Below are 21,135 nucleotides of genomic sequence, written 5' to 3'. Positions count from 1 at the left end.
AGGCCCCATTATGATGTCAGAAAGCTGGCTCTGGAATCCTGAGGGCTCCACTATGACACGTGCAAAGTTCCGTCTGAACTTTATATAAGACGGTGAGGCTCAGTCAGTCACTCAGTGTTGCCTGAGAGGGCAACACTGCAACAGCCGGCCGCCAGGCTGTCTTTTTTTTGCACAGCTAGTTGCCTCCAGGAGGCCACAAGAGGGAGACAAGGGACTGCAAAATGGAAAATAGGCATCCACCAAATTTACAGACAACTTCTCCTTGCTCCTACAACCTCCATCCTTGCACAGTTTGTTATTCTTCTAGGTAACATAGTAACAAATCCAAATTGCTGCTCTCTTTGTAGGCAAGCAAGGCTTTGTTGCAACTGCAATTCTTACTTCTTCTTGAAATGTAGGGACGACAGTACATTCCATCACATCCATCTAGTGTACACAGGTAGGTCCATTGTGGCGGGCAGGCGAGCGGGCGGGCTGCTTTATTGGCTGTTTGCTGTTCCCCTACTCCACTCCACTATTTGACTGTTGTGCTGCATCAATCAATCAATCAATCAATCAATCAATCAATCAATCAATCAATCAATCAATCAGTGGCTGGCTCAGGTGCAGCTCTTTAACTTACCTAAAAGGGAGGGCGGAGAGAAGACAAGGAAGGTGAATGAGGTGTTCCAATGTGAAATGCCGGAAACACAGAAACACAGACGACACACAACAAGAGGTGGCAATCTATTCATTAATTGCATTTAATCAATGAGCTCATTATCACTCATGCATTGTCCAACAGGTGTTGAAATAATGGGATTAAAAGGGGAGATCCCTTCAGAAAGACAGAAACAATAGCAAAGACAAAAAACACTTTTGGAATCTGCTTTTAGTCAACACATAAGGAAAGGGTGCACCGGTCCTGGAAATACTGCAATACCAGGTCAATGCGTGGAGTGGACAGAGCAAGCTCTATTTCCATCTCCCTGTTCTAAAAATCCATTTAATATATGGTCCCCAGATAGGGGACGTATCAGATATTAAACTGATAAGAACAGATACTACACTTGATCTTAGCCAAAAGGCCGAGAAGCGATAACCCGAACGGGCCGCGCGTTGCCCGAGCCTGCCCGATACTGCTGTTCAGCCCTTGCAGCGATTCAGCCTACTTCTAGGCAATTCCATGGGGCCCTGCAGGCTCACACACTCACAGCTACACGGGAGGTGAATAAAGGCCGGAGAGGAAGCCAGACAGGATTTGCTTCTTTTGCTTGCACCACAATGCAGTGCTGAAAGAGGAGGAATCTACATAAAAACGCCTTCCTGGCAACGCCCAAATGCCCTGCTGCCATGCAGATAAACACTGGCAGCGGCAGCAAGTGCATGCCCACAGCCACCCCTTGTTCCTTCACACCTTGTATCAGCTGTAATCCAGTCCAGTCCAGTGCTGCCTGCTGAGCAGCACTGACCAACACTGCCTGGGCCCAGGCTTTTATCTCTGAGGCCCCATTATGATGTCAGAAAGCTGGCTCTGGAATCCTGAGGGCTCCACTATGACACGTGCAAAGTTCCGTCTGAACTTTATATAAGACGGTGAGGCTCAGTCAGTCACTCAGTGTTGCCTGAGAGGGCAACACTGCAACAGCCGGCCGCCAGGCTGTCTTTTTTTTGCACAGCTAGTTGCCTCCAGGAGGCCACAAGAGGGAGACAAGGGACTGCAAAATGGAAAATAGGCATCCACCAACTTTACAGACAACTTCTCCTTGCTCCTACAACCTCCATCCTTGCACAGTTTGTTATTCTTCTAGGTAACATAGTAACAAATCCAAATTGCTGCTCTCTTTGTAGGCAAGCAAGGCTTTGTTGCAACTGCAATTCTTACTTCTTCTTGAAATGTAGGGACGACAGTACATTCCATCACATCCATCTAGTGTACACAGGTAGGTCCATTGTGGCGGGCAGGCGAGCGGGCGGGCTGCTTTATTGGCTGTTTGCTGTTCCCCTACTCCACTCCACTATTTGACTGTTGTGCTGCATCAATCAATCAATCAATCAATCAATCAATCAATCAATCAATCAATCAATCAATCAATCAATCAGTGGCTGGCTCAGGTGCAGCTCTTTAACTTACCTAAAAGGGAGGGCAGAGAGAAGACAAGGAAGGTGAATGAGGTGTTCCAATGTGAAATGCCGGAAACACAGAAACACAGACGACACACAACAAGAGGTGGCAATCTATTCATTAATTGCATTTAATCAATGAGCTCATTATCACTCATGCATTGTCCAACAGGTGTTGAAATAATGGGATTAAAAGGGGAGATCCCTTCAGAAAGACAGAAACAATAGCAAAGACAAAAAACACTTTTGGAATCTGCTTTTAGTCAACACATAAGGAAAGGGTGCACCGGTCCTGGAAATACTGCAATACCAGGTCAATGCGTGGAGTGGACAGAGCAAGCTCTATTTCCATCTCCCTGTTCTAAAAATCCATTTAATATATGGTCCCCAGATAGGGGACGTATCAGATATTAAACTGATAAGAACAGATACTACACTTGATCTTAGCCAAAAGGCCGAGAAGCGATAACCCGAACGGGCCGCGCGTTGCCCGAGCCTGCCCGATACTGCTGTTCAGCCCTTGCAGCGATTCAGCCTACTTCTAGGCAATTCCATGGGGCCCTGCAGGCTCACACACTCACAGCTACACGGGAGGTGAATAAAGGCCGGAGAGGAAGCCAGACAGGATTTGCTTCTTTTGCTTGCACCACAATGCAGTGCTGAAAGAGGAGGAATCTACATAAAAACGCCTTCCTGGCAACGCCCAAATGCCCTGCTGCCATGCAGATAAACACTGGCAGCGGCAGCAAGTGCATGCCCACAGCCACCCCTTGTTCCTTCACACCTTGTATCAGCTGTAATCCAGTCCAGTCCAGTGCTGCCTGCTGAGCAGCACTGACCAACACTGCCTGGGCCCAGGCTTTTATCTCTGAGGCCCCATTATGATGTCAGAAAGCTGGCTCTGGAATCCTGAGGGCTCCACTATGACACGTGCAAAGTTCCGTCTGAACTTTATATAAGACGGTGAGGCTCAGTCAGTCACTCAGTGTTGCCTGAGAGGGCAACACTGCAACAGCCGGCCGCCAGGCTGTCTTTTTTTTGCACAGCTAGTTGCCTCCAGGAGGCCACAAGAGGGAGACAAGGGACTGCAAAATGGAAAATAGGCATCCACCAACTTTACAGACAACTTCTCCTTGCTCCTACAACCTCCATCCTTGCACAGTTTGTTATTCTTCTAGGTAACATAGTAACAAATCCAAATTGCTGCTCTCTTTGTAGGCAAGCAAGGCTTTGTTGCAACTGCAATTCTTACTTCTTCTTGAAATGTAGGGACGACAGTACATTCCATCACATCCATCTAGTGTACACAGGTAGGTCCATTGTGGCGGGCAGGCGAGCGGGCGGGCTGCTTTATTGGCTGTTTGCTGTTCCCCTACTCCACTCCACTATTTGACTGTTGTGCTGCATCAATCAATCAATCAATCAATCAATCAATCAATCAATCAATCAATCAATCAATCAATCAGTGGCTGGCTCAGGTGCAGCTCTTTAACTTACCTAAAAGGGAGGGCAGAGAGAAGACAAGGAAGGTGAATGAGGTGTTCCAATGTGAAATGCCGGAAACACAGAAACACAGACGACACACAACAAGAGGTGGCAATCTATTCATTAATTGCATTTAATCAATGAGCTCATTATCACTCATGCATTGTCCAACAGGTGTTGAAATAATGGGATTAAAAGGGGAGATCCCTTCAGAAAGACAGAAACAATAGCAAAGACAAAAAACACTTTTGGAATCTGCTTTTAGTCAACACATAAGGAAAGGGTGCACCGGTCCTGGAAATACTGCAATACCAGGTCAATGCGTGGAGTGGACAGAGCAAGCTCTATTTCCATCTCCCTGTTCTAAAAATCCATTTAATATATGGTCCCCAGATAGGGGACGTATCAGATATTAAACTGATAAGAACAGATACTACACTTGATCTTAGCCAAAAGGCCGAGAAGCGATAACCCGAACGGGCCGCGCGTTGCCCGAGCCTGCCCGATACTGCTGTTCAGCCCTTGCAGCGATTCAGCCTACTTCTAGGCAATTCCATGGGGCCCTGCAGGCTCACACACTCACAGCTACACGGGAGGTGAATAAAGGCCGGAGAGGAAGCCAGACAGGATTTGCTTCTTTTGCTTGCACCACAATGCAGTGCTGAAAGAGGAGGAATCTACATAAAAACGCCTTCCTGGCAACGCCCAAATGCCCTGCTGCCATGCAGATAAACACTGGCAGCGGCAGCAAGTGCATGCCCACAGCCACCCCTTGTTCCTTCACACCTTGTATCAGCTGTAATCCAGTCCAGTCCAGTGCTGCCTGCTGAGCAGCACTGACCAACACTGCCTGGGCCCAGGCTTTTATCTCTGAGGCCCCATTATGATGTCAGAAAGCTGGCTCTGGAATCCTGAGGGCTCCACTATGACACGTGCAAAGTTCCGTCTGAACTTTATATAAGACGGTGAGGCTCAGTCAGTCACTCAGTGTTGCCTGAGAGGGCAACACTGCAACAGCCGGCCGCCAGGCTGTCTTTTTTTTGCACAGCTAGTTGCCTCCAGGAGGCCACAAGAGGGAGACAAGGGACTGCAAAATGGAAAATAGGCATCCACCAACTTTACAGACAACTTCTCCTTGCTCCTACAACCTCCATCCTTGCACAGTTTGTTATTCTTCTAGGTAACATAGTAACAAATCCAAATTGCTGCTCTCTTTGTAGGCAAGCAAGGCTTTGTTGCAACTGCAATTCTTACTTCTTCTTGAAATGTAGGGACGACAGTACATTCCATCACATCCATCTAGTGTACACAGGTAGGTCCATTGTGGCGGGCAGGCGAGCGGGTGGGCTGCTTTATTGGCTGTTTGCTGTTCCCCTACTCCACTCCACTATTTGACTGTTGTGCTGCATCAATCAATCAATCAATCAATCAATCAATCAATCAGTGGCTGGCTCAGGTGCAGCTCTTTAACTTACCTAAAAGGGAGGGCGGAGAGAAGACAAGGAAGGTGAATGAGGTGTTCCAATGTGAAATGCCGGAAACACAGAAACACAGACGACACACAACAAGAGGTGGCAATCTATTCATTAATTGCATTTAATCAATGAGCTCATTATCACTCATGCATTGTCCAACAGGTGTTGAAATAATGGGATTAAAAGGGGAGATCCCTTCAGAAAGACAGAAACAATAGCAAAGACAAAAAACACTTTTGGAATCTGCTTTTAGTCAACACATAAGGAAAGGGTGCACCGGTCCTGGAAATACTGCAATACCAGGTCAATGCGTGGAGTGGACAGAGCAAGCTCTATTTCCATCTCCCTGTTCTAAAAATCCATTTAATATATGGTCCCCAGATAGGGGACGTATCAGATATTAAACTGATAAGAACAGATACTACACTTGATCTTAGCCAAAAGGCCGAGAAGCGATAACCCGAACGGGCCGCGCGTTGCCCGAGCCTGCCCGATACTGCTGTTCAGCCCTTGCAGCGATTCAGCCTACTTCTAGGCAATTCCATGGGGCCCTGCAGGCTCACACACTCACAGCTACACGGGAGGTGAATAAAGGCCGGAGAGGAAGCCAGACAGGATTTGCTTCTTTTGCTTGCACCACAATGCAGTGCTGAAAGAGGAGGAATCTACATAAAAACGCCTTCCTGGCAACGCCCAAATGCCCTGCTGCCATGCAGATAAACACTGGCAGCGGCAGCAAGTGCATGCCCACAGCCACCCCTTGTTCCTTCACACCTTGTATCAGCTGTAATCCAGTCCAGTCCAGTGCTGCCTGCTGAGCAGCACTGACCAACACTGCCTGGGCCCAGGCTTTTATCTCTGAGGCCCCATTATGATGTCAGAAAGCTGGCTCTGGAATCCTGAGGGCTCCACTATGACACGTGCAAAGTTCCGTCTGAACTTTATATAAGACGGTGAGGCTCAGTCAGTCACTCAGTGTTGCCTGAGAGGGCAACACTGCAACAGCCGGCCGCCAGGCTGTCTTTTTTTTGCACAGCTAGTTGCCTCCAGGAGGCCACAAGAGGGAGACAAGGGACTGCAAAATGGAAAATAGGCATCCACCAACTTTACAGACAACTTCTCCTTGCTCCTACAACCTCCATCCTTGCACAGTTTGTTATTCTTCTAGGTAACATAGTAACAAATCCAAATTGCTGCTCTCTTTGTAGGCAAGCAAGGCTTTGTTGCAACTGCAATTCTTACTTCTTCTTGAAATGTAGGGACGACAGTACATTCCATCACATCCATCTAGTGTACACAGGTAGGTCCATTGTGGCGGGCAGGCGAGCGGGCGGGCTGCTTTATTGGCTGTTTGCTGTTCCCCTACTCCACTCCACTATTTGACTGTTGTGCTGCATCAATCAATCAATCAATCAATCAATCAATCAATCAATCAGTGGCTGGCTCAGGTGCAGCTCTTTAACTTACCTAAAAGGGAGGGCGGAGAGAAGACAAGGAAGGTGAATGAGGTGTTCCAATGTGAAATGCCGGAAACACAGAAACACAGACGACACACAACAAGAGGTGGCAATCTATTCATTAATTGCATTTAATCAATGAGCTCATTATCACTCATGCATTGTCCAACAGGTGTTGAAATAATGGGATTAAAAGGGGAGATCCCTTCAGAAAGACAGAAACAATAGCAAAGACAAAAAACACTTTTGGAATCTGCTTTTAGTCAACACATAAGGAAAGGGTGCACCGGTCCTGGAAATACTGCAATACCAGGTCAATGCGTGGAGTGGACAGAGCAAGCTCTATTTCCATCTCCCTGTTCTAAAAATCCATTTAATATATGGTCCCCAGATAGGGGACGTATCAGATATTAAACTGATAAGAACAGATACTACACTTGATCTTAGCCAAAAGGCCGAGAAGCGATAACCCGAACGGGCCGCGCGTTGCCCGAGCCTGCCCGATACTGCTGTTCAGCCCTTGCAGCGATTAAGCCTACTTCTAGGCAATTCCATGGGGCCCTGCAGGCTCACACACTCACAGCTACACGGGAGGTGAATAAAGGCCGGAGAGGAAGCCAGACAGGATTTGCTTCTTTTGCTTGCACCACAATGCAGTGCTGAAAGAGGAGGAATCTACATAAAAACGCCTTCCTGGCAACGCCCAAATGCCCTGCTGCCATGCAGATAAACACTGGCAGCGGCAGCAAGTGCATGCCCACAGCCACCCCTTGTTCCTTCACACCTTGTATCAGCTGTAATCCAGTCCAGTCCAGTGCTGCCTGCTGAGCAGCACTGACCAACACTGCCTGGGCCCAGGCTTTTATCTCTGAGGCCCCATTATGATGTCAGAAAGCTGGCTCTGGAATCCTGAGGGCTCCACTATGACACGTGCAAAGTTCCGTCTGAACTTTATATAAGACGGTGAGGCTCAGTCAGTCACTCAGTGTTGCCTGAGAGGGCAACACTGCAACAGCCGGCCGCCAGGCTGTCTTTTTTTTGCACAGCTAGTTGCCTCCAGGAGGCCACAAGAGGGAGACAAGGGACTGCAAAATGGAAAATAGGCATCCACCAACTTTACAGACAACTTCTCCTTGCTCCTACAACCTCCATCCTTGCACAGTTTGTTATTCTTCTAGGTAACATAGTAACAAATCCAAATTGCTGCTCTCTTTGTAGGCAAGCAAGGCTTTGTTGCAACTGCAATTCTTACTTCTTCTTGAAATGTAGGGACGACAGTACATTCCATCACATCCATCTAGTGTACACAGGTAGGTCCATTGTGGCGGGCAGGCGAGCGGGCGGGCTGCTTTATTGGCTGTTTGCTGTTCCCCTACTCCACTCCACTATTTGACTGTTGTGCTGCATCAATCAATCAATCAATCAATCAATCAATCAATCAATCAATCAATCAATCAATCAATCAGTGGCTGGCTCAGGTGCAGCTCTTTAACTTACCTAAAAGGGAGGGCGGAGAGAAGACAAGGAAGGTGAATGAGGTGTTCCAATGTGAAATGCCGGAAACACAGAAACACAGACGACACACAACAAGAGGTGGCAATCTATTCATTAATTGCATTTAATCAATGAGCTCATTATCACTCATGCATTGTCCAACAGGTGTTGAAATAATGGGATTAAAAGGGGAGATCCCTTCAGAAAGACAGAAACAATAGCAAAGACAAAAAACACTTTTGGAATCTGCTTTTAGTCAACACATAAGGAAAGGGTGCACCGGTCCTGGAAATACTGCAATACCAGGTCAATGCGTGGAGTGGACAGAGCAAGCTCTATTTCCATCTCCCTGTTCTAAAAATCCATTTAATATATGGTCCCCAGATAGGGGACGTATCAGATATTAAACTGATAAGAACAGATACTACACTTGATCTTAGCCAAAAGGCCGAGAAGCGATAACCCGAACGGGCCGCGCGTTGCCCGAGCCTGCCCGATACTGCTGTTCAGCCCTTGCAGCGATTCAGCCTACTTCTAGGCAATTCCATGGGGCCCTGCAGGCTCACACACTCACAGCTACACGGGAGGTGAATAAAGGCCGGAGAGGAAGCCAGACAGGATTTGCTTCTTTTGCTTGCACCACAATGCAGTGCTGAAAGAGGAGGAATCTACATAAAAACGCCTTCCTGGCAACGCCCAAATGCCCTGCTGCCATGCAGATAAACACTGGCAGCGGCAGCAAGTGCATGCCCACAGCCACCCCTTGTTCCTTCACACCTTGTATCAGCTGTAATCCAGTCCAGTCCAGTGCTGCCTGCTGAGCAGCACTGACCAACACTGCCTGGGCCCAGGCTTTTATCTCTGAGGCCCCATTATGATGTCAGAAAGCTGGCTCTGGAATCCTGAGGGCTCCACTATGACACGTGCAAAGTTCCGTCTGAACTTTATATAAGACGGTGAGGCTCAGTCAGTCACTCAGTGTTGCCTGAGAGGGCAACACTGCAACAGCCGGCCGCCAGGCTGTCTTTTTTTTGCACAGCTAGTTGCCTCCAGGAGGCCACAAGAGGGAGACAAGGGACTGCAAAATGGAAAATAGGCATCCACCAACTTTACAGACAACTTCTCCTTGCTCCTACAACCTCCATCCTTGCACAGTTTGTTATTCTTCTAGGTAACATAGTAACAAATCCAAATTGCTGCTCTCTTTGTAGGCAAGCAAGGCTTTGTTGCAACTGCAATTCTTACTTCTTCTTGAAATGTAGGGACGACAGTACATTCCATCACATCCATCTAGTGTACACAGGTAGGTCCATTGTGGCGGGCAGGCGAGCGGGCGGGCTGCTTTATTGGCTGTTTGCTGTTCCCCTACTCCACTCCACTATTTGACTGTTGTGCTGCATCAATCAATCAATCAATCAATCAATCAATCAATCAATCAGTGGCTGGCTCAGGTGCAGCTCTTTAACTTACCTAAAAGGGAGGGCGGAGAGAAGACAAGGAAGGTGAATGAGGTGTTCCAATGTGAAATGCCGGAAACACAGAAACACAGACGACACACAACAAGAGGTGGCAATCTATTCATTAATTGCATTTAATCAATGAGCTCATTATCACTCATGCATTGTCCAACAGGTGTTGAAATAATGGGATTAAAAGGGGAGATCCCTTCAGAAAGACAGAAACAATAGCAAAGACAAAAAACACTTTTGGAATCTGCTTTTAGTCAACACATAAGGAAAGGGTGCACCGGTCCTGGAAATACTGCAATACCAGGTCAATGCGTGGAGTGGACAGAGCAAGCTCTATTTCCATCTCCCTGTTCTAAAAATCCATTTAATATATGGTCCCCAGATAGGGGACGTATCAGATATTAAACTGATAAGAACAGATACTACACTTGATCTTAGCCAAAAGGCCGAGAAGCGATAACCCGAACGGGCCGCGCGTTGCCCGAGCCTGCCCGATACTGCTGTTCAGCCCTTGCAGCGATTAAGCCTACTTCTAGGCAATTCCATGGGGCCCTGCAGGCTCACACACTCACAGCTACACGGGAGGTGAATAAAGGCCGGAGAGGAAGCCAGACAGGATTTGCTTCTTTTGCTTGCACCACAATGCAGTGCTGAAAGAGGAGGAATCTACATAAAAACGCCTTCCTGGCAACGCCCAAATGCCCTGCTGCCATGCAGATAAACACTGGCAGCGGCAGCAAGTGCATGCCCACAGCCACCCCTTGTTCCTTCACACCTTGTATCAGCTGTAATCCAGTCCAGTCCAGTGCTGCCTGCTGAGCAGCACTGACCAACACTGCCTGGGCCCAGGCTTTTATCTCTGAGGCCCCATTATGATGTCAGAAAGCTGGCTCTGGAATCCTGAGGGCTCCACTATGACACGTGCAAAGTTCCGTCTGAACTTTATATAAGACGGTGAGGCTCAGTCAGTCACTCAGTGTTGCCTGAGAGGGCAACACTGCAACAGCCGGCCGCCAGGCTGTCTTTTTTTTGCACAGCTAGTTGCCTCCAGGAGGCCACAAGAGGGAGACAAGGGACTGCAAAATGGAAAATAGGCATCCACCAACTTTACAGACAACTTCTCCTTGCTCCTACAACCTCCATCCTTGCACAGTTTGTTATTCTTCTAGGTAACATAGTAACAAATCCAAATTGCTGCTCTCTTTGTAGGCAAGCAAGGCTTTGTTGCAACTGCAATTCTTACTTCTTCTTGAAATGTAGGGACGACAGTACATTCCATCACATCCATCTAGTGTACACAGGTAGGTCCATTGTGGCGGGCAGGCGAGCGGGCGGGCTGCTTTATTGGCTGTTTGCTGTTCCCCTACTCCACTCCACTATTTGACTGTTGTGCTGCATCAATCAATCAATCAATCAATCAATCAATCAATCAATCAATCAATCAATCAATCAATCAATCAGTGGCTGGCTCAGGTGCAGCTCTTTAACTTACCTAAAAGGGAGGGCAGAGAGAAGACAAGGAAGGTGAATGAGGTGTTCCAATGTGAAATGCCGGAAACACAGAAACACAGACGACACACAACAAGAGGTGGCAATCTATTCATTAATTGCATTTAATCAATGAGCTCATTATCACTCATGCATTGTCCAACAGGTGTTGAAATAATGGGATTAAAAGGGGAGATCCCTTCAGAAAGACAGAAACAATAGCAAAGACAAAAAACACTTTTGGAATCTGCTTTTAGTCAACACATAAGGAAAGGGTGCACCGGTCCTGGAAATACTGCAATACCAGGTCAATGCGTGGAGTGGACAGAGCAAGCTCTATTTCCATCTCCCTGTTCTAAAAATCCATTTAATATATGGTCCCCAGATAGGGGACGTATCAGATATTAAACTGATAAGAACAGATACTACACTTGATCTTAGCCAAAAGGCCGAGAAGCGATAACCCGAACGGGCCGCGCGTTGCCCGAGCCTGCCCGATACTGCTGTTCAGCCCTTGCAGCGATTCAGCCTACTTCTAGGCAATTCCATGGGGCCCTGCAGGCTCACACACTCACAGCTACACGGGAGGTGAATAAAGGCCGGAGAGGAAGCCAGACAGGATTTGCTTCTTTTGCTTGCACCACAATGCAGTGCTGAAAGAGGAGGAATCTACATAAAAACGCCTTCCTGGCAACGCCCAAATGCCCTGCTGCCATGCAGATAAACACTGGCAGCGGCAGCAAGTGCATGCCCACAGCCACCCCTTGTTCCTTCACACCTTGTATCAGCTGTAATCCAGTCCAGTCCAGTGCTGCCTGCTGAGCAGCACTGACCAACACTGCCTGGGCCCAGGCTTTTATCTCTGAGGCCCCATTATGATGTCAGAAAGCTGGCTCTGGAATCCTGAGGGCTCCACTATGACACGTGCAAAGTTCCGTCTGAACTTTATATAAGACGGTGAGGCTCAGTCAGTCACTCAGTGTTGCCTGAGAGGGCAACACTGCAACAGCCGGCCGCCAGGCTGTCTTTTTTTTGCACAGCTAGTTGCCTCCAGGAGGCCACAAGAGGGAGACAAGGGACTGCAAAATGGAAAATAGGCATCCACCAACTTTACAGACAACTTCTCCTTGCTCCTACAACCTCCATCCTTGCACAGTTTGTTATTCTTCTAGGTAACATAGTAACAAATCCAAATTGCTGCTCTCTTTGTAGGCAAGCAAGGCTTTGTTGCAACTGCAATTCTTACTTCTTCTTGAAATGTAGGGACGACAGTACATTCCATCACATCCATCTAGTGTACACAGGTAGGTCCATTGTGGCGGGCAGGCGAGCGGGTGGGCTGCTTTATTGGCTGTTTGCTGTTCGTTTGCTGTTCCCCTACTCCACTCCACTATTTGACTGTTGTGCTGCATCAATCAATCAATCAATCAATCAATCAATCAATCAATCAGTGGCTGGCTCAGGTGCAGCTCTTTAACTTACCTAAAAGGGAGGGCGGAGAGAAGACAAGGAAGGTGAATGAGGTGTTCCAATGTGAAATGCCGGAAACACAGAAACACAGACGACACACAACAAGAGGTGGCAATCTATTCATTAATTGCATTTAATCAATGAGCTCATTATCACTCATGCATTGTCCAACAGGTGTTGAAATAATGGGATTAAAAGGGGAGATCCCTTCAGAAAGACAGAAACAATAGCAAAGACAAAAAACACTTTTGGAATCTGCTTTTAGTCAACACATAAGGAAAGGGTGCACCGGTCCTGGAAATACTGCAATACCAGGTCAATGCGTGGAGTGGACAGAGCAAGCTCTATTTCCATCTCCCTGTTCTAAAAATCCATTTAATATATGGTCCCCAGATAGGGGACGTATCAGATATTAAACTGATAAGAACAGATACTACACTTGATCTTAGCCAAAAGGCCGAGAAGCGATAACCCGAACGGGCCGCGCGTTGCCCGAGCCTGCCCGATACTGCTGTTCAGCCCTTGCAGCGATTCAGCCTACTTCTAGGCAATTCCATGGGGCCCTGCAGGCTCACACACTCACAGCTACACGGGAGGTGAATAAAGGCCGGAGAGGAAGCCAGACAGGATTTGCTTCTTTTGCTTGCACCACAATGCAGTGCTGAAAGAGGAGGAATCTACATAAAAACGCCTTCCTGGCAACGCCCAAATGCCCTGCTGCCATGCAGATAAACACTGGCAGCGGCAGCAAGTGCATGCCCACAGCCACCCCTTGTTCCTTCACACCTTGTATCAGCTGTAATCCAGTCCAGTCCAGTGCTGCCTGCTGAGCAGCACTGACCAACACTGCCTGGGCCCAGGCTTTTATCTCTGAGGCCCCATTATGATGTCAGAAAGCTGGCTCTGGAATCCTGAGGGCTCCACTATGACACGTGCAAAGTTCCGTCTGAACTTTATATAAGACGGTGAGGCTCAGTCAGTCACTCAGTGTTGCCTGAGAGGGCAACACTGCAACAGCCGGCCGCCAGGCTGTCTTTTTTTTGCACAGCTAGTTGCCTCCAGGAGGCCACAAGAGGGAGACAAGGGACTGCAAAATGGAAAATAGGCATCCACCAACTTTACAGACAACTTCTCCTTGCTCCTACAACCTCCATCCTTGCACAGTTTGTTATTCTTCTAGGTAACATAGTAACAAATCCAAATTGCTGCTCTCTTTGTAGGCAAGCAAGGCTTTGTTGCAACTGCAATTCTTACTTCTTCTTGAAATGTAGGGACGACAGTACATTCCATCACATCCATCTAGTGTACACAGGTAGGTCCATTGTGGCGGGCAGGCGAGCGGGCGGGCTGCTTTATTGGCTGTTTGCTGTTCCCCTACTCCACTCCACTATTTGACTGTTGTGCTGCATCAATCAATCAATCAATCAATCAATCAATCAATCAATCAATCAGTGGCTGGCTCAGGTGCAGCTCTTTAACTTACCTAAAAGGGAGGGCGGAGAGAAGACAAGGAAGGTGAATGAGGTGTTCCAATGTGAAATGCCGGAAACACAGAAACACAGACGACACACAACAAGAGGTGGCAATCTATTCATTAATTGCATTTAATCAATGAGCTCATTATCACTCATGCATTGTCCAACAGGTGTTGAAATAATGGGATTAAAAGGGGAGATCCCTTCAGAAAGACAGAAACAATAGCAAAGACAAAAAACACTTTTGGAATCTGCTTTTAGTCAACACATAAGGAAAGGGTGCACCGGTCCTGGAAATACTGCAATACCAGGTCAATGCGTGGAGTGGACAGAGCAAGCTCTATTTCCATCTCCCTGTTCTAAAAATCCATTTAATATATGGTCCCCAGATAGGGGACGTATCAGATATTAAACTGATAAGAACAGATACTACACTTGATCTTAGCCAAAAGGCCGAGAAGCGATAACCCGAACGGGCCGCGCGTTGCCCGAGCCTGCCCGATACTGCTGTTCAGCCCTTGCAGCGATTAAGCCTACTTCTAGGCAATTCCATGGGGCCCTGCAGGCTCACACACTCACAGCTACACGGGAGGTGAATAAAGGCCGGAGAGGAAGCCAGACAGGATTTGCTTCTTTTGCTTGCACCACAATGCAGTGCTGAAAGAGGAGGAATCTACATAAAAACGCCTTCCTGGCAACGCCCAAATGCCCTGCTGCCATGCAGATAAACACTGGCAGCGGCAGCAAGTGCATGCCCACAGCCACCCCTTGTTCCTTCACACCTTGTATCAGCTGTAATCCAGTCCAGTCCAGTGCTGCCTGCTGAGCAGCACTGACCAACACTGCCTGGGCCCAGGCTTTTATCTCTGAGGCCCCATTATGATGTCAGAAAGCTGGCTCTGGAATCCTGAGGGCTCCACTATGACACGTGCAAAGTTCCGTCTGAACTTTATATAAGACGGTGAGGCTCAGTCAGTCACTCAGTGTTGCCTGAGAGGGCAACACTGCAACAGCCGGCCGCCAGGCTGTCTTTTTTTTGCACAGCTAGTTGCCTCCAGGAGGCCACAAGAGGGAGACAAGGGACTGCAAAATGGAAAATAGGCATCCACCAACTTTACAGACAACTTCTCCTTGCTCCTACAACCTCCATCCTTGCACAGTTTGTTATTCTTCTAGGTAACATAGTAACAAATCCAAATTGCTGCTCTCTTTGTAGGCAAGCAAGGCTTTGTTGCAACTGCAATTCTTACTTCTTCTTGAAATGTAGGGACGACAGTACATTCCATCACATCCATCTAGTGTACACAGGTAGGTCCATTGTGGCGGGCAGGCGAGCGGGCGGGCTGCTTTATTGGCTGTTTGCTGTTCCCCTACTCCACTCCACTATTTGACTGTTGTGCTGCATCAATCAATCAATCAATCAATCAATCAATCAATCAATCAATCAAGTGGCTGGCTCAGGTGCAGCTCTTTAACTTACCTAAAAGGGAGGGCGGAGAGAAGACAAGGAAGGTGAATGAGGTGTTCCAATGTGAAATGCCGGAAACACAGAAACACAGACGACACACAACAAGAGGTGGCAATCTATTCATTAATTGCATTTAATCAATGAGCTCATTATCACTCATGCATTGTCCAACAGGTGTTGAAATAATGGGATTAAAAGGGGAGATCCCTTCAGAAAGACAGAAACAATAGCAAAGACAAAAAACACTTTTGGAATCTGCTTTTAGTCAACACATAAGGAAAGGGTGCACCGGTCCTGGAAATACTGCAATACCAGGTCAATGCGTGGAGTGGACAGAGCAAGCTCTATTTCCATCTCCCTGTTCTAAAAATCCATTTAATATATGGTCCCCAGATAGGGGACGTATCAGATATTAAACTGATAAGAACAGATACTACACTTGATCTTAGCCAAAAGGCCGAGAAGCGATAACCCGAACGGGCCGCGCGTTGCCCGAGCCTGCCCGATACTGCTGTTCAGCCCTTGCAGCGATTCAGCCTACTTCTAGGCAATTCCATGGGGCCCTGCAGGCTCACACACTCACAGCTACACGGGAGGTGAATAAAGGCCGGAGAGGAAGCCAGACAGGATTTGCTTCTTTTGCTTGCACCACAATGCAGTGCTGAAAGAGGAGGAATCTACATAAAAACGCCTTCCTGGCAACGCCCAAATGCCCTGCTGCCATGCAGATAAACACTGGCAGCGGCAGCAAGTGCATGCCCACAGCCACCCCTTGTTCCTTCACACCTTGTATCAGCTGTAATCCAGTCCAGTCCAGTGCTGCCTGCTGAGCAGCACTGACCAACACTGCCTGGGCCCAGGCTTTTATCTCTGAGGCCCCATTATGATGTCAGAAAGCTGGCTCTGGAATCCTGAGGGCTCCACTATGACACGTGCAAAGTTCCGTCTGAACTTTATATAAGACGGTGAGGCTCAGTCAGTCACTCAGTGTTGCCTGAGAGGGCAACACTGCAACAGCCGGCCGCCAGGCTGTCTTTTTTTTGCACAGCTAGTTGCCTCCAGGAGGCCACAAGAGGGAGACAAGGGACTGCAAAATGGAAAATAGGCATCCACCAACTTTACAGACAACTTCTCCTTGCTCCTACAACCTCCATCCTTGCACAGTTTGTTATTCTTCTAGGTAACATAGTAACAAATCCAAATTGCTGCTCTCTTTGTAGGCAAGCAAGGCTTTGTTGCAACTGCAATTCTTACTTCTTCTTGAAATGTAGGGACGACAGTACATTCCATCACATCCATCTAGTGTACACAGGTAGGTCCATTGTGGCGGGCAGGCGAGCGGGCGGGCTGCTTTATTGGCTGTTTGCTGTTCCCCTACTCCACTCCACTATTTGACTGTTGTGCTGCATCAATCAATCAATCAATCAATCAATCAATCAATCAATCAATCAATCAATCAATCAATCAATCAGTGGCTGGCTCAGGTGCAGCTCTTTAACTTACCTAAAAGGGAGGGCGGAGAGAAGACAAGGAAGGTGAATGAGGTGTTCCAATGTGAAATGCCGGAAACACAGAAACACAGACGACACACAACAAGAGGTGGCAATCTATTCATTAATTGCATTTAATCAATGAGCTCATTATCACTCATGCATTGTCCAACAGGTGTTGAAATAATGGGATTAAAAGGGGAGATCCCTTCAGAAAGACAGAAACAATAGCAAAGACAAAAAACACTTTTGGAATCTGCTTTTAGTCAACACATAAGGAAAGGGTGCACCGGTCCTGGAAATACTGCAATACCAGGTCAATGCGTGGAGTGGACAGAGCAAGCTCTATTTCCATCTCCCTGTTCTAAAAATCCATTTAATATATGGTCCCCAGATAGGGGACGTATCAGATATTAAACTGATAAGAACAGATACTACACTTGATCTTAGCCAAAAGGCCGAGAAGCGATAACCCGAACGGGCCGCGCGTTGCCCGAGCCTGCCCGATACTGCTGTTCAGCCCTTGCAGCGATTCAGCCTACTTCTAGGCAATTCCATGGGGCCCTGCAGGCTCACACACTCACAGCTACACGGGAGGTGAATAAAGGCCGGAGAGGAAGCCAGACAGGATTTGCTTCTTTTGCTTGCACCACAATGCAGTGCTGAAAGAGGAGGAATCTACATAAAAACGCCTTCCTGGCAACGCCCAAATGCCCTGCTGCCATGCAGATAAACACTGGCAGCGGCAGCAAGTGCATGCCCACAGCCACCCCTTGTTCCTTCACACCTTGTATCAGCTGTAATCCAGTCCAGTCCAGTGCTGCCTGCTGAGCAGCACTGACCAACACTGCCTGGGCCCAGGCTTTTATCTCTGAGGCCCCATTATGATGTCAGAAAGCTGGCTCTGGAATCCTGAGGGCTCCACTATGACACGTGCAAAGTTCCGTCTGAACTTTATATAAGACGGTGAGGCTCAGTCAGTCACTCAGTGTTGCCTGAGAGGGCAACACTGCAACAGCCGGCCGCCAGGCTGTCTTTTTTTTGCACAGCTAGTTGCCTCCAGGAGGCCACAAGAGGGAGACAAGGGACTGCAAAATGGAAAATAGGCATCCACCAACTTTACAGACAACTTCTCCTTGCTCCTACAACCTCCATCCTTGCACAGTTTGTTATTCTTCTAGGTAACATAGTAACAAATCCAAATTGCTGCTCTCTTTGTAGGCAAGCAAGGCTTTGTTGCAACTGCAATTCTTACTTCTTCTTGAAATGTAGGGACGACAGTACATTCCATCACATCCATCTAGTGTACACAGGTAGGTCCATTGTGGCGGGCAGGCGAGCGGGCGGGCTGCTTTATTGGCTGTTTGCTGTTCCCCTACTCCACTCCACTATTTGACTGTTGTGCTGCATCAATCAATCAATCAATCAATCAATCAATCAATCAATCAATCAGTGGCTGGCTCAGGTGCAGCTCTTTAACTTACCTAAAAGGGAGGGCGGAGAGAAGACAAGGAAGGTGAATGAGGTGTTCCAATGTGAAATGCCGGAAACACAGAAACACAGACGACACACAACAAGAGGTGGCAATCTATTCATTAATTGCATTTAATCAATGAGCTCATTATCACTCATGCATTGTCCAACAGGTGTTGAAATAATGGGATTAAAAGGGGAGATCCCTTCAGAAAGACAGAAACAATAGCAAAGACAAAAAACACTTTTGGAATCTGCTTTTAGTCAACACATAAGGAAAGGGTGCACCGGTCCTGGAAATACTGCAATACCAGGTCAATGCGTGGAGTGGACAGAGCAAGCTCTATTTCCATCTCCCTGTTCTAAAAATCCATTTAATATATGGTCCCCAGATAGGGGACGTATCAGATATTAAACTGATAAGAACAGATACTACACTTGATCTTAGCCAAAAGGCCGAGAAGCGATAACCCGAACGGGCCGCGCGTTGCCCGAGCCTGCCCGATACTGCTGTTCAGCCCTTGCAGCGATTCAGCCTACTTCTAGGCAATTCCATGGGGCCCTGCAGGCTCACACACTCACAGCTACACGGGAGGTGAATAAAGGCCGGAGAGGAAGCCAGACAGGATTTGCTTCTTTTGCTTGCACCACAATGCAGTGCTGAAAGAGGAGGAATCTACATAAAAACGCCTTCCTGGCAACGCCCAAATGCCCTGCTGCCATGCAGATAAACACTGGCAGCGGCAGCAAGTGCATGCCCACAGCCACCCCTTGTTCCTTCACACCTTGTATCAGCTGTAATCCAGTCCAGTCCAGTGCTGCCTGCTGAGCAGCACTGACCAACACTGCCTGGGCCCAGGCTTTTATCTCTGAGGCCCCATTATGATGTCAGAAAGCTGGCTCTGGAATCCTGAGGGCTCCACTATGACACGTGCAAAGTTCCGTCTGAACTTTATATAAGACGGTGAGGCTCAGTCAGTCACTCAGTGTTGCCTGAGAGGGCAACACTGCAACAGCCGGCCGCCAGGCTGTCTTTTTTTTGCACAGCTAGTTGCCTCCAGGAGGCCACAAGAGGGAGACAAGGGACTGCAAAATGGAAAATAGGCATCCACCAAATTTACAGACAACTTCTCCTTGCTCCTACAACCTCCATCCTTGCACAGTTTGTTATTCTTCTAGGTAACATAGTAACAAATCCAAATTGCTGCTCTCTTTGTAGGCAAGCAAGGCTTTGTTGCAACTGCAATTCTTACTTCTTCTTGAAATGTAGGGACGACAGTACATTCCATCACATCCATCTAGTGTACACAGGTAGGTCCATTGTGGCGGGCAGGCGAGCGGGCGGGCTGCTTTATTGGCTGTTTGCTGTTCCCCTACTCCACTCCACTATTTGACTGTTGTGCTGCATCAATCAATCAATCAATCAATCAATCAATCAATCAATCAGTGGCTGGCTCAGGTGCAGCTCTTTAACTTACCTAAAAGGGAGGGCGGAGAGAAGACAAGGAAGGTGAATGAGGTGTTCCAATGTGAAATGCCGGAAACACAGAAACACAGACGACACACAACAAGAGGTGGCAATCTATTCATTAATTGCATTTAATCAATGAGCTCATTATCACTCATGCATTGTCCAACAGGTGTTGAAATAATGGGATTAAAAGGGGAGATCCCTTCAGAAAGACAGAAACAATAGCAAAGACAAAAAACACTTTTGGAATCTGCTTTTAGTCAACACATAAGGAAAGGGTGCACCGGTCCTGGAAATACTGCAATACCAGGTCAATGCGTGGAGTGGACAGAGCAAGCTCTATTTCCATCTCCCTGTTCTAAAAATCCATTTAATATATGGTCCCCAGATAGGGGACGTATCAGATATTAAACTGATAAGAACAGATACTACACTTGATCTTAGCCAAAAGGCCGAGAAGCGATAACCCGAACGGGCCGCGCGTTGCCCGAGCCTGCCCGATACTGCTGTTCAGCCCTTGCAGCGATTCAGCCTACTTCTAGGCAATTCCATGGGGCCCTGCAGGCTCACACACTCACAGCTACACGGGAGGTGAATAAAGGCCGGAGAGGAAGCCAGACAGGATTTGCTTCTTTTGCTTGCACCACAATGCAGTGCTGAAAGAGGAGGAATCTACATAAAAACGCCTTCCTGGCAACGCCCAAATGCCCTGCTGCCATGCAGATAAACACTGGCAGCGGCAGCAAGTGCATGCCCACAGCCACCCCTTGTTCCTTCACACCTTGTATCAGCTGTAATCCAGTCCAGTCCAGTGCTGCCTGCTGAGCAGCACTGACCAACACTGCCTGGGCCCAGGCTTTTATCTCTGAGGCCCCATTATGATGTCAGAAAGCTGGCTCTGGAATCCTGAGGGCTCCACTATGACACGTGCAAAGTTCCGTCTGAACTTTATATAAGACGGTGAGGCTCAGTCAGTCACTCAGTGTTGCCTGAGAGGGCAACACTGCAACAGCCGGCCGCCAGGCTGTCTTTTTTTTGCACAGCTAGTTGCCTCCAGGAGGCCACAAGAGGGAGACAAGGGACTGCAAAATGGAAAATAGGCATCCACCAACTTTACAGACAACTTCTCCTTGCTCCTACAACCTCCATCCTTGCACAGTTTGTTATTCTTCTAGGTAACATAGTAACTAGAGATGAGCGAACCGGGACAACCGAACCCGGTTTCGGTCCGAACTTCCGGTAAAGTTCGGTTCGCAGCGAATCCGAACTTCACCGGGTTCGGCCGAACCCGTTTTGACCGAACCCGGTCAAAAACAT

General features: G+C 47.9%; 14 non-coding genes across 14 annotated transcripts; all 14 read right to left on the bottom strand.

Moving 5' to 3' along the window:
- Positions 1-888: 888 nt before the first annotated feature.
- Positions 889-1,079, bottom strand: LOC142691430 (U2 spliceosomal RNA). The gene has a single exon (XR_012859983.1). It is a non-coding gene; the product is annotated as a U2 spliceosomal RNA (small nuclear RNA).
- A 1,300-nt stretch (positions 1,080-2,379) lies between these two features.
- On the bottom strand, positions 2,380-2,570 carry LOC142691429 (U2 spliceosomal RNA). The gene has a single exon (XR_012859982.1). It is a non-coding gene; the product is annotated as a U2 spliceosomal RNA (small nuclear RNA).
- A 1,296-nt stretch (positions 2,571-3,866) lies between these two features.
- On the bottom strand, positions 3,867-4,057 carry LOC142691427 (U2 spliceosomal RNA). Its single transcript, XR_012859981.1, has one exon. It is a non-coding gene; the product is annotated as a U2 spliceosomal RNA (small nuclear RNA).
- A 1,272-nt stretch (positions 4,058-5,329) lies between these two features.
- Positions 5,330-5,520, bottom strand: LOC142691426 (U2 spliceosomal RNA). The gene has a single exon (XR_012859980.1). It is a non-coding gene; the product is annotated as a U2 spliceosomal RNA (small nuclear RNA).
- Positions 5,521-6,796: 1,276 nt separating this feature from the next.
- On the bottom strand, positions 6,797-6,987 carry LOC142691425 (U2 spliceosomal RNA). The gene has a single exon (XR_012859979.1). It is a non-coding gene; the product is annotated as a U2 spliceosomal RNA (small nuclear RNA).
- A 1,296-nt stretch (positions 6,988-8,283) lies between these two features.
- On the bottom strand, positions 8,284-8,474 carry LOC142691424 (U2 spliceosomal RNA). Its single transcript, XR_012859978.1, has one exon. It is a non-coding gene; the product is annotated as a U2 spliceosomal RNA (small nuclear RNA).
- Positions 8,475-9,750: 1,276 nt separating this feature from the next.
- LOC142691423 (U2 spliceosomal RNA) lies at positions 9,751-9,941 on the bottom strand. The gene has a single exon (XR_012859977.1). It is a non-coding gene; the product is annotated as a U2 spliceosomal RNA (small nuclear RNA).
- A 1,300-nt stretch (positions 9,942-11,241) lies between these two features.
- On the bottom strand, positions 11,242-11,432 carry LOC142691422 (U2 spliceosomal RNA). The gene has a single exon (XR_012859976.1). It is a non-coding gene; the product is annotated as a U2 spliceosomal RNA (small nuclear RNA).
- A 1,287-nt stretch (positions 11,433-12,719) lies between these two features.
- Positions 12,720-12,910, bottom strand: LOC142691421 (U2 spliceosomal RNA). Its single transcript, XR_012859975.1, has one exon. It is a non-coding gene; the product is annotated as a U2 spliceosomal RNA (small nuclear RNA).
- Positions 12,911-14,190: 1,280 nt separating this feature from the next.
- On the bottom strand, positions 14,191-14,381 carry LOC142691419 (U2 spliceosomal RNA). Its single transcript, XR_012859973.1, has one exon. It is a non-coding gene; the product is annotated as a U2 spliceosomal RNA (small nuclear RNA).
- Positions 14,382-15,662: 1,281 nt separating this feature from the next.
- LOC142691418 (U2 spliceosomal RNA) lies at positions 15,663-15,853 on the bottom strand. Its single transcript, XR_012859972.1, has one exon. It is a non-coding gene; the product is annotated as a U2 spliceosomal RNA (small nuclear RNA).
- Positions 15,854-17,153: 1,300 nt separating this feature from the next.
- LOC142691416 (U2 spliceosomal RNA) lies at positions 17,154-17,344 on the bottom strand. Its single transcript, XR_012859971.1, has one exon. It is a non-coding gene; the product is annotated as a U2 spliceosomal RNA (small nuclear RNA).
- Positions 17,345-18,624: 1,280 nt separating this feature from the next.
- Positions 18,625-18,815, bottom strand: LOC142691415 (U2 spliceosomal RNA). Its single transcript, XR_012859970.1, has one exon. It is a non-coding gene; the product is annotated as a U2 spliceosomal RNA (small nuclear RNA).
- A 1,276-nt stretch (positions 18,816-20,091) lies between these two features.
- Positions 20,092-20,282, bottom strand: LOC142691414 (U2 spliceosomal RNA). The gene has a single exon (XR_012859969.1). It is a non-coding gene; the product is annotated as a U2 spliceosomal RNA (small nuclear RNA).
- Positions 20,283-21,135: the final 853 nt, after the last annotated feature.

This window comes from Rhinoderma darwinii, assembly GCF_050947455.1.
Source record: "Rhinoderma darwinii isolate aRhiDar2 chromosome 5 unlocalized genomic scaffold, aRhiDar2.hap1 SUPER_5_unloc_37, whole genome shotgun sequence".
Taxonomy (NCBI): domain Eukaryota; kingdom Metazoa; phylum Chordata; class Amphibia; order Anura; family Rhinodermatidae; genus Rhinoderma; species Rhinoderma darwinii.
This window is presented reverse-complemented; position numbering and strand designations above follow the sequence as displayed.